The sequence below is a fragment of the Protopterus annectens genome, chromosome 12.part0, assembly GCF_019279795.1.
Source record: "Protopterus annectens isolate FY-2018-M chromosome 12.part0, PAN1.0, whole genome shotgun sequence".
NCBI classification, from domain to species: domain Eukaryota; kingdom Metazoa; phylum Chordata; order Ceratodontiformes; family Protopteridae; genus Protopterus; species Protopterus annectens.
The window spans coordinates 185,569,376-185,593,006 of NC_056746.1; the positions used below are offsets into that span (position 1 = coordinate 185,569,376).

Sequence of the window (23,631 nt, forward strand, 5' to 3'; positions counted from 1 at the left end):
TATCTGCAGGATCTGATTATATTCCAGAGAAGGGTGTCTATGAAACACATACCTGTCCCTCTAACATGTCCTATTTATGCTGCAGATGATGTTTGGGTCCCTAGCTCAGGTAATTCTGATGGTATTTGTTTTGTAAGTATGCAACCAATCCATCAGAACAAGATGAGTGGATGATTTGTAGGCCAGGAATAGATTGCCTCTCAGCAGTCTGTAGGAGAGTGAGTACAGGCGTAGGGCTTTGAGATGGAACACCCAGGACATGTTGTTTATGCCCTGTGTTCTTCCTTTTTCTGTGAGGAACCTATGTGGATGCTCCAGTTTTTGCATATGCCTGGTCAGGTACATATCAAAGTAGATGTACTCAATGATTAGTATGATGAGGCCCGAGTACAGCATAAAAATTACATCCTTGGACCTAGATGCCATACCCTTGCTTAAAAGTTGTGCAGTATAGAATGATCTCGTTACTACTGTAGACACATCATTGTCAAAGGCCAGGTTACTGTCTACATGCAGCCTCAAATTCCTCACCATTGAGTTTACTGTTAGGAGTGTATTATCAGTGTTTTAGTCTGCAGGGGTAGTCATCTTCCCAAAGGATATTATTATGTATTTGTGTGTGTGTGTGTGTGTGTGTGTGTGTATGTATATATATATATATATATATATATATATATATATATGTATATATATATATATATGTATATATATATATATATATATATATATATATATATATATATATATATATTCGGTTAGGTCGCCACAGCGGAACTCCGGTCCGCTAATGATTGGCAGTGTATTTTTTACGAAACGCCGAGGTGCCAGTTCGATAATGTCGAAATGCTGAAATCTCAAATTTCATATGGTCGAGACCATATGATCGAAGTTTCAGAATTTCAAAATTCTGAACGGAGATTGCATACAGCGCGGAACAGGATATTTCCCATCTCCTCATTGTAGTGCGATCTTGGAGTTGGTATATTTAGGTAGGAGGGGTGTGGCACAGGGAGGCTTGCCCCCTGCATAAACGTTTTAAGTAGTTGTTTTTTTTTGGGGTGGTGGAGTTTGTTTCAGAATTTTGATATTCCAAAACATCGATCATATGAGATTCGATATTTTGGAATTTCGAGATTCCTTAGTGAATCCATGTGTGTATGTATATGTGTGTGTATATATATATATATATATATATATATTTATATATGAATGTGTATATATATATATATATATATATATATATATATATATATATATATATATGTATGTATATATATATATATATATATATATATATAATATGTATGTATGTATATGTGTGTGTGTGTGTATATAGATATATATATATATATATATATGTATTATGACGGACATGGTTCAAGGCCACAGCGAGCACCCCAGCCACACAAGGCTGCAATGCCTTCCACATGTTCAGACCTCAAAACTAGCATGAAAGAAAACTAGCATGAAAGAACCAAAGGCGGAGGTGTATCCATCTTGATTCAAGACAAATACACCTCAAAACTGGTCAAGCAGTACGACTCTCTAGAGCTACTAAGTTCAACTAACTGTATGTAAACCCCCCTTCCATATCATTGTTAGCTATAGGTCCCCCACCATGAACCACGAGAGCCACTCTGCCTTCTTGGACCTACTTGAGTCACTCACTGTACAGCCAAACACCTTGGTCATGGGTGATTTCAAATATCATCCCATCTATTCAGAGTCTTATACGAGCACAAGCATACTTGCCCTAAGGTTCCTGGACTTTATTAATACAAGTGGTCTGGAACAAGATAGTCTGTACCCTCACAAGGGGCTTGAATGTCCTAGACTTAGTACTCACCAACATAGGGGTCTCTGTACTGCCCTCTGTGTGTTGCCTTCCGTGGTAAGGTCTATTAATAAATCAGTCTCGTTTTGAAGAAACAATCATACCTGACCCCCCCCCCCCAAGGATCAAAAAGGATGAACATTTTCTCCAAAGCAAACTATAGTCTCCTAATCAGTGGCATAAATAGTTTCAACCCCCCCTGCTACCAGTGTCAACAATGACTCCTATACAGAGGTGTACACAAATGCCTTTTATAAACACCCATACAAATGTATAGACTCTGCTGTACCTGAATGGATGAAAACGAGGTCCTCACAAAAAAAAAAAAAACACCCTGGTGGACATCAAACATAAATAGGTTATACAGCAAGAGGAAGAAGCTAATGTCTAAGAACAAGAGGGAACTGACTCAGCAGAGGAAGGACACCCTCCATAGCTTGAACAAGCAAATTAGATGTTTTGTCAAGTCCTCTAAAGCCAATTATGAAGCTAAACTAGTATTACTAGCTAAGGATAATCACAAGGTATGCCTTAGCTACATCAGAAATCTAAAGGGGAAGGCTCATCTTTATCCCAAACTAGTAGTGGACCTACTAACAGACAGATTTGGCAGAAACTTCACCCCCCTGTCCCCACCAGACATACCTCAAAGCATAACTGTCACCAGTCCTCTACCTAGTATCTCCAAATTGCAGGTCATAGTTGCACTCTCCATGGCTAAAAAACACAGCCTCTATGGGACTAGATAACATCCGAGGCTGCCTAATAAATAGTCTGAAACAGTACTTAGCAGACCCACTTGGTACTTTCTTCATTCACAGTCTAAGTACTAGTTTTGTTCCAGCAGATTGGAAACAGCAAAAGTAATTCCTTTACACAAAGGGGATCAATCAGCAAACCCTGGGAACTATAGACAATCTATGCCTGGCTTACACGGCATCCACAAACCTCGCATACATGAATGTCCTGCGCATTTGTAAGTCAAACAATACCAGAAATACAAGGTATATGGACCTGACTTTTGTCTGTGACTTAAACAGAACATCCTGTGGAGACGTGTGTGTCCAGAGACGCTCCCTCCTATGGAACAGGCTTCCCATCCATGTGAAGCTGAGTTTGGTCTAGGTTGTGCTTAAATTGGGACATAGACAGTGGACGAGCAATGGGAAACTTACACCAAGGCTGGCACCCATGTCCCTTACAAACAGAGGCAGCTTATCAGTGGCCCTCAATTTCCTATTTGAATAGAGGACATCATTATTCTTTCAGTAAAACTTTGGCTAGGCTTAGAAAGGGCCCCACGGTCTTTAGCCTAATAACCTATGAATCCATGAATATATATACATCTCTCTCGAGATATAGATATACATGTGTGTGTGATGAGTGTTTCAATTGTCTTCTGTAGTGGTATGCTCTGGGAACAGCTTTTTTTTTAATTTAAGATGCAGGTTACAGTTAGGGGCAGGGTTAGCACATATTGCTTAGGTGCAGCATGGAGGCTTTGCTGGCTATAATGGATCCAGTAGACCAAAAACTCTTATACATCCAGAAATCAAGAAAAACAGCTAATACTAGGGCCACAGTTCTAAATTCACTCCAACAAAAAAATAAAACGTGGAGGAATAGGTTTATAACACCCCACTTACCCAGTTCTCTAGAAGAAACTACCTTTCCAAGTTGAACAGCGTGACACACTGTTTGCCTTTAAAAAGGACAACTGATCAGGTATTCATAAATTCACTCTCTGGTATGACTGCCCTGGCCCTCCTTGAGAAGGTGGAAAGGCTTAAGGGTGGGTACTGGCAAAGGGGAAATGTCTTTACAGCTCAGCTGACTTGCAACTACTATGAACCTATGGCATGTGACTAAGTCATATCCCTGTTTAGAAGCAGAGTTAGTTAGGCCTGCTTTCCCAGGGACTCTTGGGCGACCTGCATGGACTTGCAGTATGTGGGAGTAGAAGAGGACAACATGCTGCCTTGTCTGCACCAAAGGCTGAGGTCTTTTAGAGTCTGTATAGAAGACTTTGACAAAAGGTGTATGCATGGTACTTTTACAGACAGTATGGCACTGGTGAGTGCATTGTAGTGGCCACTAGAAAAATATCAGCTATTATCAGTCAAAAGACTTTAATGTCCTTTTTACTTTTGTGTTTTAGAACATCTTGAGATGCCGATTTTCTGTAAGGTTGACCCAACTCATACATTTAGAGGTTTTATTTTTTGCAGAGCAAGTGCATCATTAAAATGAATGTGTTTATTTTCATGCCAACCTTGTTTTCTAAAACTCTCCTCTTGGACAGCTGTTTGTGGTTCCCCAGATTTTCACTGAAATTAATTTTTCATCGCTGTTCCAAGTCTGTTACAAGCCTATAAATAGGTCACTTAAAACTGTGTTTGTAGCTTTATCATTTTCTACACATATCAATCTCCACTAAAAATCCAGTTTCTTAAAGTTTGTGTCATTAAATAAAAGTTTGACTAAATATATAAAAAGTAATTACATAATTCTCAGTTTGTGGTAAATGAAGCCTGAGTTAATCGTTTTGTATGTTAATTCTTCTAAAATTGCTGCAGTCATCCTTAGCTATGTGTTGTGTTTTTCATCTTGGACATACTGGATTAAACAGTGGGTGCCAGCAGAGGTGAAAATGGCCATATTCAACTTGATGAGGCACTAACTACATTGGTTTCTGGATTGGCAGTGATTTTCGTTTCACTGAATGTTGTGTCGTTCGGCTTTTCCCGGTTAGGGGTCGTCACAGCGGAACTCCGGTCTGCTAATGATTGGCAGTTGATTTTTACATGCTGAGTTTCCAGCCCCAATGCACAACCTTCAACGAAGGTAAGCCCATTCACGCATGTCTCCACGCAGAAGATGCTCTAGCTGAGAGTCGAACCGGACAGCGTCTTACTGTGAGGCGACAGCGCTACCACAGCACCACCACTGCGAAATTTAATTGCTGAGCTGCTTAAGATGTCTTATTAATTTTCATTGAATGTATTTATTTGAATGTGTCAGCCAATCTAATCTACTCATGCATTCATCACAAAGTAACAAATTCAGGCATTGCCTAGGTGTGTCATGTGGAGAGAATTTGTTTGGAAGTGGGTATGCTGTTTTAGGAAATGGTATGTGCCATTTTCTGCAGAATTCAGCTCAGTTTGGAACTTACAGTTACGATGGAAGGCTGGACAAGAGGTTAGTAGTGCAGCCTTTTTTTTTATAATTATTACTTGTTTAATAATTTTACTTTTTGTGGCTGGTGACAGCGGGATTATAGGTGACTGTCATGATTTGCTTTAGGTGACTTGAATTTTCCAGCAAGTTTTACAGACAATGGCTATATTCTGTTGTTTAAGCTGCTTGTAGATTTTGTGCATTTCACTTGGAGAAGCTGTCCGCTTTGTAGGAGATGGCTACTAAATGAATTAATGGGACTTGTTTAGACTGCACACTTGGACATTACAAGTAAGAGAACATTTCTTTGGGAGATTATCGTTTAAACTGTGAATTATTGATGTCATCTCTCATGTTTGGTGTACTTACTAGAGAATTTTAAGTTGAAATATATGTTTGGTGTACTTGTTTCCATGTTGTGTGGTGTAAATAATGCACAGTTTTGTATTACAGGTTTAATTTTTTTAGAGGTTGCTAGTGTCGCTGTCTGTGCAGTTATTTTGTTGTGTGTGTGGGGGGGTATTTATTGTGGTGACTGTCTATTTTTTTTCTATGACTAGTTGGGAGTCTGGTTTGCCGAAGGTGTACTATGTTCTTTTGCTTTGCTTTGTAGGATTTTAGCTTAGCTGAGAGGTTGCTGTCATTGTTGAAGGTTTTTGTGTGTCTTATTAGTTATGTCTTTATTATTATTATTTTTTTTTATAAACTCTCTTTATTGTGCTTTCATTTTGTGGATAGGAAAAAAAAGTTTAGAAGTAGTTTTCCTGAGGGGGGTGTGAAAACTGAGTTCTGATTTCACCTCCCGGTACTTTATGTGGTAGTAAGTATGGCCGTGTTTTATTGCTTAGATACTTGGGCAAGTTTTTCTGCTGGCTCATTTCAAACAGGAGTCCGCTTCACACAAAAATATGGCTCCATTAAAACATTGCTGTACATGCTTATAACCCTACTAAAAATGATACAGGTTAGTGCACATTGTTATGTTTTGAGAGATTATTTGAATTCTCTAGTTATTTATGTCAACTCTTGAATTTGGAATACACGTTGTAGGAATAAATACGCATAAATGATGTGTATTTTTTGTGCCAAGTTCTGTGCATACGTAATAGGTTTATACCAAATTAACAACCACCAGGGTCTTTACAAGCCTAGCCATGCAACCAAACCCAGTTTTATCCTCGAGTTCCATGGATGCCTATTTGGTGGAGTACATTAGTAAAAAGATAGCTAAGGTTTGTGTGTGTGTGTGTGTGTGTGTGTGTGGGGGGGGGTATGTTAGTTGAGGATTAATTTACTTACTATTGACCTCTGTTCATCCAAGACATGTGAGCCAGACTCTGTGGGGGTGCATTTATTGTGTCCCATGCAATGATCAGGGTTTCTTTTGAATAAGGTCAGGGGATGATATATCATTGCTGGAGCCTTCCTCTGTCCTGACAGAGAGTGCTCTTTAAACTATCTGGAGATATACAGAGCTAAGTATATTTTTCTGGCACTTTAGAGTTGTGTACTGTTAATTGTTGCTTGACTAATTTTATATCATTGCTGGCTGACTTCAAAGTTGTGCACTGTTATTTTTGCTTCACTGTATAGTTTTTCAGATATGTGCTGAAGGTGTTGGTTTTCCCCTACCAATCCTCCCTATTCCTGTCTTGTTTAAATTTGGAGGCTTTTGCAGTTGCCCGCCCCCACTGTAGATTTGATCTGGGACACACCCCCAGTCCCATCTCTTTACCTCATTCTACTTAATAGACTCCTCCTGCACTTGTATTTAGTCATTTTTAATTTAATTGCATTTTTTAAACTGTTTGGTCTAACATTGCTACATACTCAAGTGTGCTAGCATGCACTGCATTTGAATTGTGTTTTACTGCTGTTTTAGCTACTTTTCTGTATATTAAAAAAAAAAAATCTAAGCCTGTTTCCTACCTTTCCTGTAACTAGTGTAGTCCAGGTTCAGATTTGCTGTATCCAGGACTGTATGTAAGCTTCTGAACCCCCCCCCCCCAAGCTTTCTGTGTTGGAAAGAAGCCTTCTAGCTTATCAGTGGGAGTGGTAAGCACTAGGTAACCTATCTACCACATAAGGAGTGGTTCTGGCCCAGAAATTGTAGTTAACCATTTGGGCAGTTTTTCCATCTCTCTCAACTTTCTGATTTAAAAGCCCGCATTTGCACTTGTTTCACCCCTTTCCTGTAACTAGTTTAGTCCAGATACAGATTCTTAGTTTTAGCACTTGAATTTGCTTATTTGTGATCAGCACTTGTTCAGAACTTGTAAGCACTAAATAAGCTACTAATTACTATAGCACTAAACCTTCCTCATTACCTAGAGGAAAACAGTTTTGGTACTTACTTTCCTCACTTGCTTAGAGAAAAACAGCTCTTGTACTCACTTTCCTCACTTATCTAGATGAAAATAGCTTTTATTCAGGCATCTCCAAGGGTCAGCTCCCAGTGTTCTCTCCTGTGTATCTGATGAATCTGGGCATCTTGGGGCAATGTAGAAATTGCCTCATGTACACAGAAAACCCTTTCCTCCTGCCACCCAACACTACAACCTGTGAGAGATGCACTTATCTAGCCAAACTGGAGGTAAAGCGCTTTCCAACCAAGACTGAACTTGACAGTCAAGAGGAGAAGGAAAACACTTACACCATACCACACTCATCACATAGTGTCACTAAATCTACACCACCAAAATCCACACATAGAAACATAAAAACATTTGCGGAGGCTCTCAATAATAATCTGCTCAAGCAACAGAGACCTCCAAAGCAGATATGCAAGCAACCTCCACCCCCCCCAACACAACCCAAATGACACATAGCCCTCAGACTCAGTGTTCTACTCAACTACAGCCAATAAGGCAAAACAACGTACCCAACGCACTAGTCGTAGGTGACTCTGTAGTCTGGCACACTGATGTCCCACTCACCAGGCTAAACAAGGAGAAGGTTACTGTCAGCTGCCTGTCGGGTGCCAGGATCTGCCACATAACCCACGCACTCAGGTCACTCCACAACAAGTACAAATATGACTCTGTCATTGTCCATGTTGGTGTGAACTACCTGAGATGTGCCTCCCTGGATTACATGAAAAGAGACATGGAAGAGTTCTCCGATCTTGTAGCCCAGGCAGGTATGACCCTAGACCTGAGTAGCATTCTGCCATCATCCAGAACGATGCTGCAGTATAAGGACAAAATGATTGACTTCAACAATTGGCTAAGCTTCTGGTACCATTCTAAAGGGATCCAGTGTCTGTCTGCCTGGGATGACATGGTCGACAGACCACGATGCTTTGCCAGAGATGGCCTGCACCTGTCACCCCTGGGATTCCAGATACTGGCTAAGGTTCTTGCCACCCCTGTAGTGCCTTTTTTAGGCAAGGTTCAAATGACAAATTCACCACCGTAATAGGAACAGGCAAGCAAAAACTGAGGGTGATGCTACTCAATGCTAGAAGTCTAAATCTCAAAATGCACTCACTTGAGGCACTCCTTAAAATGGAGAACATCGATATCTGTGCAGTGACAGAGACCTGATTTAAGGCTCCAGAGAGCACCCCTGCACTACCAGGCTATAACTCATACCACACTTTTTGGCCATGTAACCTGGACCGGAACACCAAACGCGGAGGTGTGTCCATATTCATTAAGGATATCCACATCTCCAGGCTAGTTGCTCAGCGTAATGCAGCCTAGGTTATCCAAGTGCAACTAACTCTGGGCAAAACTGCAATCCAAATTGTAGCTTGCTACAGATCCCCCACCATGCCCCAGGATTCCCACTCCTTTTTCCTTGATGTACTGGAAAATATTAGGGTTCAACCAAACACCCTAATAATGGGCGATTTCAACTACCCCGCCATTAATTGGGAAAATTACTCATGTACCATCTCCTTCGCTCAATGCTTTCTGCAATTCATAAACTCCATTGCCCTGGATCAGTTTATCCACACCCCCACCAGTGGCAACAATATCCTAGATCTAGTCATTACTAACATGAGTGACCGGTGTTCCACACCTGAAGTCAATGCCTCATTGATCCGAACTGACCATAAGCTAATTACCCTAGATATCCACATCCTGCCCTCACCCCCCATTAAGGAAACCATGGTAAAAAATTTCTCCAACGCCAACTTCATGCTTCTTAAGACAGAAGTGGTGAACTTCATGGCAGATGGACAATACAGTTACGACTACTGAATCCTACACAATTGCACTTTATAAGCACTTACACGAGTGCATGGATTGTGCTATCCCAAACAGAACCAAGATGCTATCCTCCAAAAAAAGGAAGCCAGTCTGGTGGTCCCCTGCCACTAACAAACTGTACAACAGAAGGAAGAAACTGTTGCAAAAGAGAGTAAAATCCCATGAGTGGAGGAGCTCCCTGGTCAGCCTCAGTAAGAAGCTGCGATCCCTGATGAAATCCTCCAAAGCTAGTTACGAAAACAAAATCGCCACTGATTCTAAAGACAACCACAAAGCATTCTATAGCTATGTCAAGAATCTCAATGGCAACACTCGGATCTGCTCTGAGTTACAGCACAATGGCACTAAATATACAGACACAACTGATATTGCCAACATCCTGGCAGATAGGTTCAGTGCTAACTTTACTCCCCCTCTCACCCCCTAAAGAGCCCATCTCTATACTGAAAGAATGCAAAGTTCCTGTAATCACGGCTGCACAGGTAAAAACCACACTCTCCAAAACCAAGAACACAGCATCCATGGGACCAGACAACATCCCAGGCTGTGTTCTACACGAACTACAGAACAAACTGGCACCCCACCCAAGTACCATGTTCAATCATAGCCTCACCTCAGGCTTTGTGCCTGCTGAATGGCGCACAGCAACGATTATCCCACTCCACAAGGGGGGAGCCACCACGGACCCCGAGAACTACCGCCCCATTAGCTTGATGAGCCTGGTCTGCAAGGCCATGGAATGTATCATCATGGAACTTATAAACAAAGACATTGGTAATCTTCAAACTCTGGACCCCACACAGTTCGGGTTTGTAAAAGGCAGATCATGTCTCCTAAACCTGATAGACTTCTTTGAAGCAGTCACCAAAGCCGTAGACGAGGGTAAGGTGGTTCACACAGCCTATCTAGATCTTGCCAAGGCTTTCGACACCATCCCCCACTCTGGAATTATAGATAAACTCACTAAACTAGGTACAATCCCTATGTCACAAGATGGGTTGCCAACTGGCTCACTGACAGAACCCACACTGTGAAAGTAGCAGACTCCAAATCCGACTTCAAACCACTGACAAGTGGAGTACCACGGGGTTCAGTCCTGGGTCCTTTCCTGTTTGGTATCTACTTCTCTGAAGTACAGGCTAACACAGAAGGTCTTTGGCTAACTAAGTTTGCAGATGACTGCAAACTAGGAGCCATAATCGAAACTCCTAACGATGTGGATATCCTACAAAAGGGCCTCACTGAGACAGATGCCTGGTGTCAAAGCCATGGCCTCAAGCTTAATGCCAAAAAGTGCATTGTCATCCCTTTTGGTAAAAACTCTGTACCTATGAACTACAATATAGGCGGTAGTATACTTAACACTGAAAGTGTGATGAGACCTTGGAACACAGGTGGACAGTAGTCTGTCCTTTGATAATCACATTGCCACAGTAGTCAGGAAATCCTTCTACATGGCACACCTCATCACAAAAGGTTTCTCATCCAGAAAAAGAGGACATTGTTCCCCTCTACTCATCACTCATTAGACCTTTTGTAGAGTACAACGGCCCTTTTGGTATGTACCTCACAAGACATCTACAACAACTGGAAAGGCTGCAGAAATACCTCACAAAGAGGATTACCAGCCTCAAACAGATGCCCTACACAGACCGAGTCAAAAAACTCCAGCTTTACTCCATCGCATATCGCCTACTCAGAGGTGATCTCTGCCTAACATACAAAGCTATGTCAAACCCAGATCTGTTGGACATGCTCCACTTAAAGAAATCCCAATCCCTCCAAGCTGCACGCTCTAGGGACCTAAACCTTGTCACCACAATAAATGGAACATGCCGGAGGGATAGATTCCTGTCCCAGAGACTTCCCATACTCTGGAATAAACTACCTATCTATATCAAACAAAGCTCCTCATTAGCACTCTTCAAGAAAAATCTTGATGATTGGATGGGAAATAGGAAATTCACCCCGGGGATCACTTCTGTGGCTCTGCTCGACAGGGGAACAGGAAAATAATTTTCTTGGGTGGCAAAAGCCAGGGTACCTTTTTGTCTGGACTTGTGTAGGCCCCAGGGCCGATAGCCTAGTACCTACCTATGAACTTTACTTCATATAGATGAGGTGCTTATTCCATAGCATAGAGATACTTTGAGACACATAGTATGCTCTTCGGCATGTTCTGTTTGTCACAGGCAGCTCTTTTGATCTACTGCTTCTGGTGCTGTTTGTTTTGCAAATGTGCAGTAGATCCATCACAGCTGGTTCTGAGGCTGCCTTATATGCCATGCATAGATTATCTCTCAGTAACCTGTAGGAGACGGATGTAGGCCTTAAGCTGATCTGTGTAGGACAGGTACTTGGGTATTTGTACCCTGGATTCTCCTGGTGAGGAACCTTTGAGGGCATTCCAACTGCTGCAAGTGTCTGGTTAGGTACATGCCAAAGGGTGCACTGAACTCTATAATGGCTCTGATAAGGGCTGAGTATAGTGTACTGTAACTTCCCTAGACTTGGATGCCATACCTTTGCTTATGAGCAGGGTGATACAGAATGATTTTCTTACTATCTTGTCAGTGTGTTGGGCAGGATTCACTATACAATCTCAAAGTACTGAAATGTCGAATTTCAGTATTTCGAGACTGAATAGTCGAAAACTCATAATCACGAATACCACAACCATGACCATTCTCACACACACACACACACACACACACACACACACACACACACACACACACACACACACAAACCAAGACATAATCACACATACATACATCTACCTAACTAAACAAACATACAGAAACACACCTAACCTACCTGTAAGCAGGGGGGCAAGTCCCCCTGCACCCCCCTACTTGTCTATTCTAATTCCGTGGTCACGCTAAACACACACAAAAAAACACCACCCTACACACACACACACACACACACACACACACACACACACACACACACACACACACACACACACACACACACACACACTAAAATCCATACCCAATATCCTCAAACACACAACACTTACTGAAACCCCAGATAAATCCACAAACTGCACCACACGTAACGAATGCGACATCACGATAGCGGCAGATTTGACACTTCTGCATTTGGCATAGTGTAATTTCGAGTAACTGCACTTTCCAATATTCGGTCTCTATGTACTGAAATTCGAGATTTCACTACATCGAGATTGTCTAGTGCATCCGTTGGACAAAGGCCAGGTTATATTATCTGTGTATTCCCAGATACTTAACTATTGAGTCAGTTTTTAAGGTGTTTTATGTATGGTTCATAGGTGTTTACTAGGCTATTGACCACAAGGGCCTTTTTAAGCCTAGCAATGCATCCTAAATCTTTGGCAAGTTCTACAGCCTTGATAAGTATAAGCAGGGAGATGAAACATTTACAAGTAGGGGCCTGGGAGGCAAAACATTAAGAGATTACCTGTGTCCACAGGTGCCAAACCAGGGATGAATATCTTCCTGTTCCCCCATCCAATTTACACATGAATTGGGTTAGGGAGGAACTCTGCTTCACATGGATGGGGAGCCTGTTCCGGAGACTGGGTAGTCTGCGGGATATATACCTATCTCTCCGGCTGGTCCTGTTTATATCACAGCCAAGGTTTAATTCTTTAGAATGGGTAATTTTGGTGCTATTTGTTTTGTGGATATGCAAGAGGTCCATCAGAGTGGGGTCTGACAATGCCCTGTATGCCAGGCATAGATCTCCCCTCAACAGCCTGTAGGAGACAGAATACAGGGATAGGGCTTTGAGGTTGTCTGCATAGGGCACTTTACTTATGCCCTGTATTCTTTTAGTGAGGAACCTTGTGGACATTTGAATTGTTGGATGTGTCTGGTTAGGTACATACTAAAGGGGGCACTGCACTCAATGACAAGTCTGATGAATGCTGAATACAGTGGAACAATTACTTCTTGGAACTAGAAGCCATACTTTATTTGTAAGTTGTGCAACATAGAATGATTTCCTCAAAACTGTAGACATGTGATGGACAAGGGCTAGAATACTGCCTGTGTGTGTCACGGAGTCCCTGACTACGGGGTCAGCTCTAAGAGGTGTGTTGTTAATATGATAGTTAACAGGGTTGGATGACTTCCTGAAGGATACTATTATGCATTTCTTGGCACCAGCTGTTTGTCTGTGTCAGCCCTTCCTGGAGAACATTTGTGCCGGTGTGGGATTCCATAATGGCTCCTAATTTACAATCATCTGCAAATTGTCTGCCAGAGATCATTGACACTGGCCTTTTATTTCAAAGAAGTAAATGCCAAAAAGGAGTGGTCCAAGGACTGATCCTTTAGGGACTCGTCTTGTGACTGGTATCTTTGCAGAGGTGGACTCCCCAATTTAACTTCCTGGGTCCTGTCTGTGAGCCAGTTGACTATCCACCTGGTGACATATGGGTTTGTACCTAACCTCCTGAGTTTGCTGACAATGCCCGAGTGGTGTATTGTGTCAAATGCATTGGCCAGATCAAGGTTGGCAGTGTGAACCATTTGTCCTTATCCATTGCTTTGGTGACTTTCTCAGTGAAGTCCACCAGGTTGAGAAGGCATGACCTCCCCTTGATGGATTTAAACTTTGTTGGGTCCGGTGTCTGGAGGTCTACCATATCATTATTGATCATTTCCATGATGGTTCTTTCCACGGCTTTGCATACAAGACTTATGGGTCTGTAGTTTTCAGGGTCTGTAGATGGCCAGTCTTTGTGCAGAGGGATGACTGTCCATTCTTGAGGCATGAAACCTGTTTGGAGGCTACAGTTAAATTGCAATTCCAGACAAGACTGATAGTCATGTTTCATGCTATTTAGAAGGTACCATGGTATACTGTCTAGGCCGACTGATGTAGTGTTCTTGGCCTTAGAGAGAGCAGTTAAGGACCTGTTACCTAGTGATAGCAGGGGGTTATATTTGATGGTATTTTCCTGAGGGAAGATTTGGGGGGGGGGGGTAAAGTTGGAGCTGAATTTGTTGGCCAATAGGTTTGCTGTATCCTCTGGCTCAGTATAGGTGGCTACATTTATAATGAGGTCTGCACATAATTGCATGTTGCCTTTGAGGTTGCGGACATAGCTAAATAATGACTTGTGGTTGCCCATGGCCTAGAAGGCCAAATTTACATCAAATTTTCTTTGGTGGACTTTATTTATCATGTGAGTTTGTTTAGTTTGAGAATGCTTTTATCCCGGTGTGTGCTGCACCTCATAATTTTTGCCATGATTTTCTTCTTTCTGTTATACATCCTATTGATTTTGTGATTCCACCAAGGTGGTTTGTTTTTTGAGTTAGTTCTGTACTTCCTGGCAGGTACAGCTGCCCCTATGCAGTTAATATGCTTGTATAGGATTTCTTTGAGCAGTTCTACATAGGCAGTAGTATTCTCAGGGTTTATGGGGCTTCAGATTATGCTAGGTTATCACTTACTAGCAGGAAGTTAGCCTTAGAGTAGTTCTTGAATATTCCAGAGTTAGTTGGGGGTCCAGGTTTTCTTTTTACTTCAAAAGAGACTATTTTGTGGCCTGACTTTAACAGAGAAAACATTACACTGGTTGGTGTACTAATAGTATGGCCCAGGGAGTTTGTGTTTATAAAATCCTGGAATCTCTGTGCCTGTACATTTGGAGTCATATAGGATTCCTAGTCAGTAGTGGGGTAATAAAAGTCACCCATGAATATGGTATTGGGTTTAATGGTGAGTGAATCCAATAAGTTTAAAAACATGGTATCGGTTTCTGGGTCCATAGAGGGGTCCTATAGCTTGCAGGGAAGTAGTATTGGATTTTCCTTATGATAATTTGAAGTAGGAGGTGGCTGAACTGCATTGTCCTGTCTGACCAGCCTTGAGGTATATTTATTTTTGATGAAAATCGAGACACCACCACCTTTTTAGTCCCTGTCTGTGTAGTAACTGGTCTAAATGTGTGAAGGGCATTATGACCTTGCACTGTTGATGTGTTCTCTGCAGCTTTAAACCATGTCTTGAGTTGACCGCACAGGTATCAGATTTCTCTAGGATGAGGAGAGCTTCTAGGGAGAGGAATTTTTTGTTTAGACTGCTAGCACTGAGCAGTAATACCTTTTAGATTTTCTTGGTTTTGATTTCCTATATGTTGGAAGTATGTTCAGTTTGGCATTGCCTAAAAAGGCACTATGGTGAAGTCAATGTTTTAGTGAATATTAGAAAGCCTAGAGGGGGAGGTGCAAACCAACCCAAAAGCAGTGTGGTCTGTTGACCATCTCCTTCCATGCTGACAAATATTGCACTCCCTTAGAATGACACCAAAAACTGACAGTTATTAAAGCTGTTCATCTGTTTGTATTGTGGCATCATCCTTGGAAAGGGTAAAATGCTGCTCAGTGTTACTCTTATACCAGCTTGGGACACACATTCCAAGAGCTCTATGATGTCTCTCTTCATATATTCTAGGGAGGTACGTGTCCGATCATTTACACCTGCATGGATTATGAGTTGTACTGGTAATTGTGGTCCAGTGACCTGAGTGTGCACATAATGTGGTGGATCCTAGCCCCTGATAAGCAACTGACTGTAACTTTCTCCTTATTCAGCCTAGTGAGAGCCACATCAGTGTGTCTCACGATGGAAGTCTTCAATGACCAGAATGTTAGCTTGTGTGGTGGCTTGTCTCATGGACTTTTAAGAAAGTAGAGCCTTCGTGAGATGTGACTGTATGTGTTGATGTGGGGGGTGTTTTGAAAGACTGCATCCAGAGCTGCTGAGGGTATTTATGTGTACTTCAGCTAGGAGGTCTTTGTGTTTAGGAAGGTTACATTTAAGTGCCTCAGCATATGTGGATCTATATGTCTGTTTTGGATCGTGTGTGATGGATGCAGTGTGTATACTACTGACAACCTTACTGACATTAGAAGTACTTTTATGTGAGAGATTTGCCTCCTTTGACATTTGTGTAAATACATTTCTCACGTACTATATCAGTTTGTTTGAGAATTAAGTGGTTGTCAGGAAACATGAGGCAATTTCTACATTGCATCAGGATGCCCATATACACCAAGCTGGTATGGAGATAGTGGGAAAGTTCATATCCATGGCAACAGAGTCTTTTTATTGATTTGACAGTTGGGAGTGAGAATATAAAGCAATGTCAGGAGTATAAAGTTTGCAGCTCTGAGGGCACTGCTTGCCACTGCAAACAAGGTATTGGTGAAATTTCAGTTGCGCTTTTACAGGATAAATGTCACCGAAACTGTCTGTGTCTTTACAGGGCACTGCCAAACGGTTCAGGGGAAACTATAATGAGGAGGTCTGGAAAATTTAAGGATGAAGTATTTAGACAGATATTCTGAAGTTAGAAACAAATTAAGCAGTACTTACTGAAAACAAAGACTTGGCTCGTCAAGAATGATGAAGAGGGGTGGCACCTGAATGGCTACTACCTGACTACTACTAGTGTTGGTCTCACCACCGCTTCACTCTGCTGGGATGCGATGCTCCTTTGCTGCTTCTCTCACAAGAAGCAGAAAATTAGCACCAATCCCAAGATGAGAAGCAGGCCACATCCTGTTTGGTAATCCACAGTCTTGTCCCAGATGATGCAAGACAGTCTGTAGGCTTGTTGTAGCCTTTTTCTGGTTGATGCCTTGAATAGCAACCAGACCAATCAGGAATGTCAAGTAGACACTCACCGCCCAACCAGAAACAACAGTGAATCAATGCAATCTGCTCCTTCTGTCACCGGGAGAAGAATATAAGCACAAATTCCAAGCTGTCACCTATGAAGCAGTTATTGGGCTTTTTGGTGATCAGCAGTCTCCGGGAAATAAATGTCTGTGGTCTTTCTGTCACCAGGAGAACAGGAGAAAACAGAAGCACTAATCCCAAGATGACTATTGAGAGGCAGAATGTGAGCTCTCCAATAATTGGTGGTCATGCTATAGATGTTGCAGATTTTAAACATAAGACAGAAAAAAATGATTAACATCCTAAGCACTGCAGTGTGCACTAAGCAGTTCGATATGAAGGAGAGGGTAAATAAGCTAAGTGGAGAGCCACTAACATTAAAAGAGCAAGATAGACTGAAAGGGGGTAGGCACTTTTTATTCTGGTTCTGTGGAATACAATGGAATGGGCAAGTAGTTGAAGGGGAGTGATTTCACAAAATGATAATTTTTGTGCTTACTCAGAACAGACAGTGAATGGGGAGAGGGAAGGAGATATGTGGTGAAATTAACGTAAGGGGCAGGCAACTAGAAAGACACTTGAGTTTAACAACACAACAGCACTGGGGTGTGAGGGTGGGTAAAATTTCTGTGTGACTCAAAACAGACACAGCTGTGGTCTCTTTCTTAGTTTTAATGTGCAATTAAAAGCAGAATGCAAGTAAACGTCAGTGTAAAGAAACCAAATTGCAACATACAAAATAGAAGGAGGTGATGAGGTAATACAATGTACAAGACAGCAAATTCAAGCTAACCTTTGTCTCACAGCAAGTTGTAGCAGAGTCTGGGTGAGCTTTTCCCAGTAAAGTATGGAGTAATTAGCTTGGGTGGACAATTTCCAAGTGTCAGTATAGGGCATTTCTTCATGTTTTAATCCATGGCTTTGGCACTAGTTTATTATATATCTACCTTTACTGATAGTGGCTGTAAGGGTTAGAAGAGCGGTGTTACAGCTATGGGAGGTATGGAAACCATGTTGTGTGAGGGACAGGAGTTTTTCCTGCAGGAAATAGTTTAGTGATTGTTTCTGTGTATACTTTTCACATATTTTTGAGAGTGTGGGTTCAGCCGAATGGTTAAGGTCTTCACCTCGTAGACCTTGGGTTACTGGTTAAGCATAAAATGGCCCATCAGGCCAATTAGCCCACTATTCTCCTGTGAGCATAAGATTACTATAGGTCTAAAGTTGGTGATGTCTGTTGAATTTCCTCTCTTGTGTAGAAAGATAATGTGTGATTTTTTTTTTTCCCCAGAGAGAGAGGGAGGGAACATGGGATTCCTAGGCGCATCTATTTATAAGGATTAAGACAGGATGGGCAGTGCTATTGGCTGCTATTTTAAGGTACTTATTTGGAAGGTTGTCAGCTGAAGCTGAGCATGGTTTGAGTTTGAGTTGTTTTATATAGCATGACGGGACAGGTTTGAACATGAAAGTGGATGCATTGATATGTGGCTGTTGGGCAGAGGAGGGATTAGATGTGAGAATCCGTTGGGCAGAGGAGGGATTAGATGCGAGAATCCTCAGTTAGGGACACAATAATGCCTATGAAGTAAGAGTTGAATTCTGTTACAGTTAGAGGCAAGTTATTGAAAGAGGGATTAGGGTTGAATTTTTGGTCAGGGTGTCGGATTTCTTTAATGGTTGATCCAAATTGTTTAGGGTTGTGTTAACTATTATTCTGAATAATGTTGTTGTTGTGTAATTTTTTTGTTTACTTGTTTTTTACTACAGATGTGGAGCATTCTGACGTTTTCAAACTATTGTGATGTTTTGTATTTTTGACATTCTTTCCACTTTTTCTTTATCGTGCAACTGCATAATTTGCTTTTAATCTCTTCCCTGTAGGGGGTGCAAGGCTATTTAGGAAAGGTGCACTGAATTCATTTACAGCATCATGTAAGGATAGAATTTTTAGGATATGCCAGTTAATAGATGATAGGATAGTGATGAATATGTCTGGGCTAAACTTCGACAGGTTGCATGTTGTTTTGTAAACATACCATTTAGATGGATGTGTGAGGTGTCTGGTTTCATTTCTTAAAATCTCTTTGGTTTCTAATACCATTAAGGGAGTGGACCCCATTCCTAAGTCAGGGTATGATGCAATCTTTGATGTTGGCTAAAACTGCTCTTCACAGCACCCACAATGGACCCATAATTGACTTCTTCAATTCATAATGAATTAAGTACATGTATTAGTAGCATATCTAAATATGACTGTAGATTCTTTTTAGACCCACTGCTCCTGTTAGTACTACTATTGCCCCTGTCTGGGTGTTTTCCTCCACAATGCTCTCATTTCTGCTTTGCAAATCTTGATATGTTGTGATTTTGTGCCTTGCTGTATGTGAGACACTGTAATCACAATGTGTAGCAATTTCAATGATGAATGTTATTTTTGTCTTTTTTTTTCATGAACTACTATATTTGTTTTTCTTGCATCTATTTTTTTGGACTGCTGGTAATGGGTGATCCCATATGATGTACACTTCATCGTTCTCTGTAATGCTTTGTGGTTCATGTTTCCAGTGCTTCTCAGCCATTTCTATATTGTAATGAGCACATAATCCCAGCGCAGCAATCTTTCCACATTGTTGTGCCTTTCAGTGAACAGGCCCTCTGCCATGACTGTATCGCACCCAGCAAGAAGATGTGCGACTACTTCAGATTTGTTTTACAGAACCTACATTTGTCTGCTTCTCTCACATGTTCAATGGACTTTGTAAACCAACATGCATGTAGTCCACTAACCAGGGCTGCAATTATTAACCTTTAATTTTTTGGTTTCAACTCACCTGTCAAGCATTCCTGTGTGAAATCTTGATCAACATAAGTTCATAGGTGTGAACTAGGCTATTGGCCCTGGAGCCTTTACAAGCCTAGCCCATAGAATTACTCTGGCATCGTGCCCCCAAACCTTAGTTCCTAGTGCCTCTGTCGAGTAGAGCCACTGGAGTGATCCCCAGGGTGAATTTTCTTTCCCATCCACTCATCAAGATCTCTCTTGAAGAGGGCCAGTGAGGTGCTCTGCTTGACCTGTATGGGAAGTCTATTCCATAGAATGGGCAGTCTCTGGGTTATGAACCAGTCCCTTCATCATGTTCTGTTGATTGTAGTAATGAGGTTGAGGTCTCTGGAGCGTGTGGTGTGGAGGGATTGGGATTTCTTTAGATGTAGCATTTCTAACAGAGCTGGGTCAGACATGGCTTTTTAAGTCAAGCAGAGATCCCCTCTAAGTAGACGATATGAGACAGAGAATAGTTGGAGCTCTCCAGTTGTTGCAGGTGTCTAGTGAGGTACATGCCAAATGGGGCATTGTACTCGATGATTGGCCTAATGAGGGAAGAGTAGAGGGAGAGACAATAACCTCTTTCTTCCTGGATGCAAAACCATTAGTAATAAGATGTGCCACATAGAAGAACTTTCTGACTACAGTGGACGTGCTCGAAACAGAGGTTGCTGTCAACCTGTGTTCCTAGATCGCTTACAACTCCTATGTTCAGTGAACAACCATGAGTGTGGTAATTCAAGGGAACCAGGTTTTTCCCAAGGGGATGTCGACACATTTTTTGGCATTGAGCTTAAGGTCATGGTTCTGGCACCAGTCATTGGTCTCATTGAAGCCTTTCTGTAGGATGTCAACATCGCTTGAGTTAATAATAGCTTCCAACTTGCAATCGTCTGCAAACTTGTCAGCCAGAGTCCCTTCATGTTGGCCTGGACTTTAGAGAAGTTACAGGAGAAGACCCAGGACTGAACCATGTGGGACTCCACTCAGGACTGGTCGACAGTCTGACTTGGAGTCCGCTACTTTCACACTGTGGGTCCTGTCTGTGAGCCAGTCTGCAACCCACCTAGTGATATAGGGCTTGATGCCTAGCTTAGTGAGTTTTTCTATGATTCCTGAGTGGGGAATGGTATCAAAGGCCTTGGCCAGATCAAGGGTAGGCTGTATGAACCACCTTGCCTTCATCTACAGCTCTGGTGACCGGCTCAAAGAAGTCAACCAAGTTGAGCAGGCATGAGCTACCCTTTACAAAACCAAACTGTGTAGGATCCAGAGGTTGGAGATTCCCTATATTCTTGTTTATTAGGTCCATGATGATGCATTCCATAGCTTTGCATAGCAGACTCATCAGGCTAATGGGGTGATAGTTCCTGGAGTCTGTAGTCCCTCTCCTCCCTTGTGGAGAGGGATGACTGTAGCAGTGCACTATTTGGTGTGGACAAAGTCTGAGGTGAGGCTGTGATTGAACAGGGCACAACGTTGAGGTGCCAGTTCACTCTGTAGTTCATGTAGAACACAGCCGGGGATATTGTCAGGTCTCATAGAAGTTGTATTCTTGGCCTTGGACAGTGCTGTTTTAACCTTTGCAGCAGTAATACTGGGTGCCTGGCAATCTACTGGTATTGTGATTGGTCCTTTGGGGGGGGGGGTAAAGTTGGCACTGAATCTGTCGGCCAGTATATTGGCAATAACTGTTGGCTCGGTGTAGGGGGGTACCATTGTGCAGTAGCTCAGAGCAAATCTGGGTGTTGCCATAGGGATTCCTTACATAATTATAGAAGGCCTTGTGGTTGTCTTTACTATCTGCTGCAATTCCCTTTTCATAGCTAGCTTTAGAGGATTTGATGAGGGATTTCAACCTTTTGTTGAGGCTGATAACGGAGTTTTTCCAGTCTTGGGACTTCATCTTATTCCGGATCAGTTTCTTCCTTCTGTATGTAGAGTGTTTATGGCAGAGGACCACCAGATTGGCTTCCTTTTTTTTTGAGGATAGTGTCTTTGTTCTATAGGTATGGCGAGATCCATGCATTTGTGTTCATACAGTGCATTGGTGTATGATTCGGCGGTCATGCAACTATTCTCCATTTGCTTGGGTGCCGTGAAGTTAGCCACCTCTGTTTTTAGGATCCCAAAGTTAGCTTTGGAGAAGTTTTTCATGGTGCCCAAAGTTAGCTTTGGAGAAGTTTTTCATGGAGGTTCGCTTTGTGGGGGGTGGGGGTGGGGGGGTGGGAGGGATGTGGATTGAACTAATATTCGCAAAAGTGCACTTTCGTTTGTGTATTTTCACTTAAGTGGACCTCCACTGTTCTTTTTCGAAATAATGAAGTTTCAACAAAGAACAGTAGACCTGTGTGTATGTAACCCAGGAAAAGAGGGGAAACTGTAGAGGGTCTCATACTATTAGGGCAACCATCCAACACAGATGAATGTTTTCATTGTAAAATGCATGCACAACAGAGCTGCAAACATGCTGGGTGTATAGGTGTGGTTGCTTTCATAGAGAAGATGTTACTCCTTATGACACCTTATTTAACGGTATACTTTTTATTCCTGATGGGCTTTTACACTCAAGGACATTGTAATGCCATTTGCTTGGAAGTCTTTATAGCAAGTAACTTCGTCATTGTTCGTCTGTCTCTCCATGTTCATTGCTTTGCAGTTTGTTTGTTGATACAGATATATATTACCTGACATCCATGCACTTTTAAGCACTGTACATGGGGAAACAAATTCAAGCAACGTTATTATTAAAGCGGCAGTAGCCAGTTGTATCTCTAGCTTCAGTCATTGGAGCTCTTTCATAATTACTTGTCCTTTCATCTCTAGTTCTTTTAATATTTTTCATTGACAAGTGTAAATTGTACCAAAGAAATTGTACATTAAAGGGTAATCAGTGTTCCAAAATGTGCACAGTGATTAGGTACTCCAGTCAGAATGCTCGTAAGTCGAGCATATCTGAGAAGTCCGCCCTCTATACTATTATTTAGCCGCAGACTTTCTATTAGGATATGCTTTATAGAAAAAAAATGCTGTCTTTGAATAATTGACAAGGAACAGAGGAAAATTTCAAAGTAAATAAATAAAGGCATTCTGCAAAAAGTCTAGAAGTTAAACGGTATAGTTACTGTTAAGATGGTCTATGGTAATGTGTTTAGCAGAATGTTCCTCATATGTTTGCCTCCCCTTGTAAACTTTTAAACTTTGTGAAAAAAACACACACTCACAAAAGCAACTGCTATGGGAATGCTGTGTTCACCTGCAGCTCCCTAATTCTGTGCAAGCGTAGGACATAAACACCATGCACATGCACAGTGCATTAGTAAAAGTGAAGAAAGCTGAACACTAAAGTGCACTATAAAAAGACATCACTTAAAGGTAAGCAACTTCTTTCTTAAATAAGATCTTGTAATGGTAAAATATAATTCACATTGAATAAAGTTCTACAGAATGGTAGTCAAATTGTAAATAAAATGGTGATATAGCTTAGCAGTCATCTTTACAAGTGGATTTGATTATGACTTTTGATTCTTTAAAAAATTTCAATTGTAGAAAATGCATGCCGTTTTTGACACAGGGTTTTTAATTTGGCAATAATTAACAGCATGAATGCACTGAAGGAGTGCATGCAACCTGTTTACCTTCTGTAATTCTTTTTTTTTTTTTTTTTTTTTTTTTTTTTTTTTTTTTGACAGTGTTCTGCAGCGCATGTAACATCTAGTTCTGCTACTGTGTTGCATACTATAGTGCTGCTTTCTGCCATTAATGCAATCAGTGCTTGACACTAACTTTTACTTTGAGATCATACTGCAAACTGCTCTGAGTACATTTGATCTGTTATTTCCCTACTTTCACTCATTTGCATTGATCCCTTCTGTGTGGCTTGTGTGTTT

General features: G+C 41.6%; 1 protein-coding gene across 3 annotated transcripts in view; it reads left to right on the forward strand.

The window, feature by feature from the left end:
* Positions 1-23,631, forward strand: part of MLST8 (MTOR associated protein, LST8 homolog) — a 597,189-nt gene that overhangs the window by 13,062 nt on the left and 560,496 nt on the right. The window contains exon 1 of one of the 3 annotated variants that reach the window (XM_044089215.1): positions 4,818-5,035. The exons of the other annotated variants lie outside the window; for them this stretch is intronic. The gene's annotated coding sequence lies outside the window, so the exon portion shown is untranslated. Of the gene's footprint in view, positions 1-4,817; positions 5,036-23,631 lie in introns of those variants that run through there. 3 annotated transcript variants of the gene reach the window in all.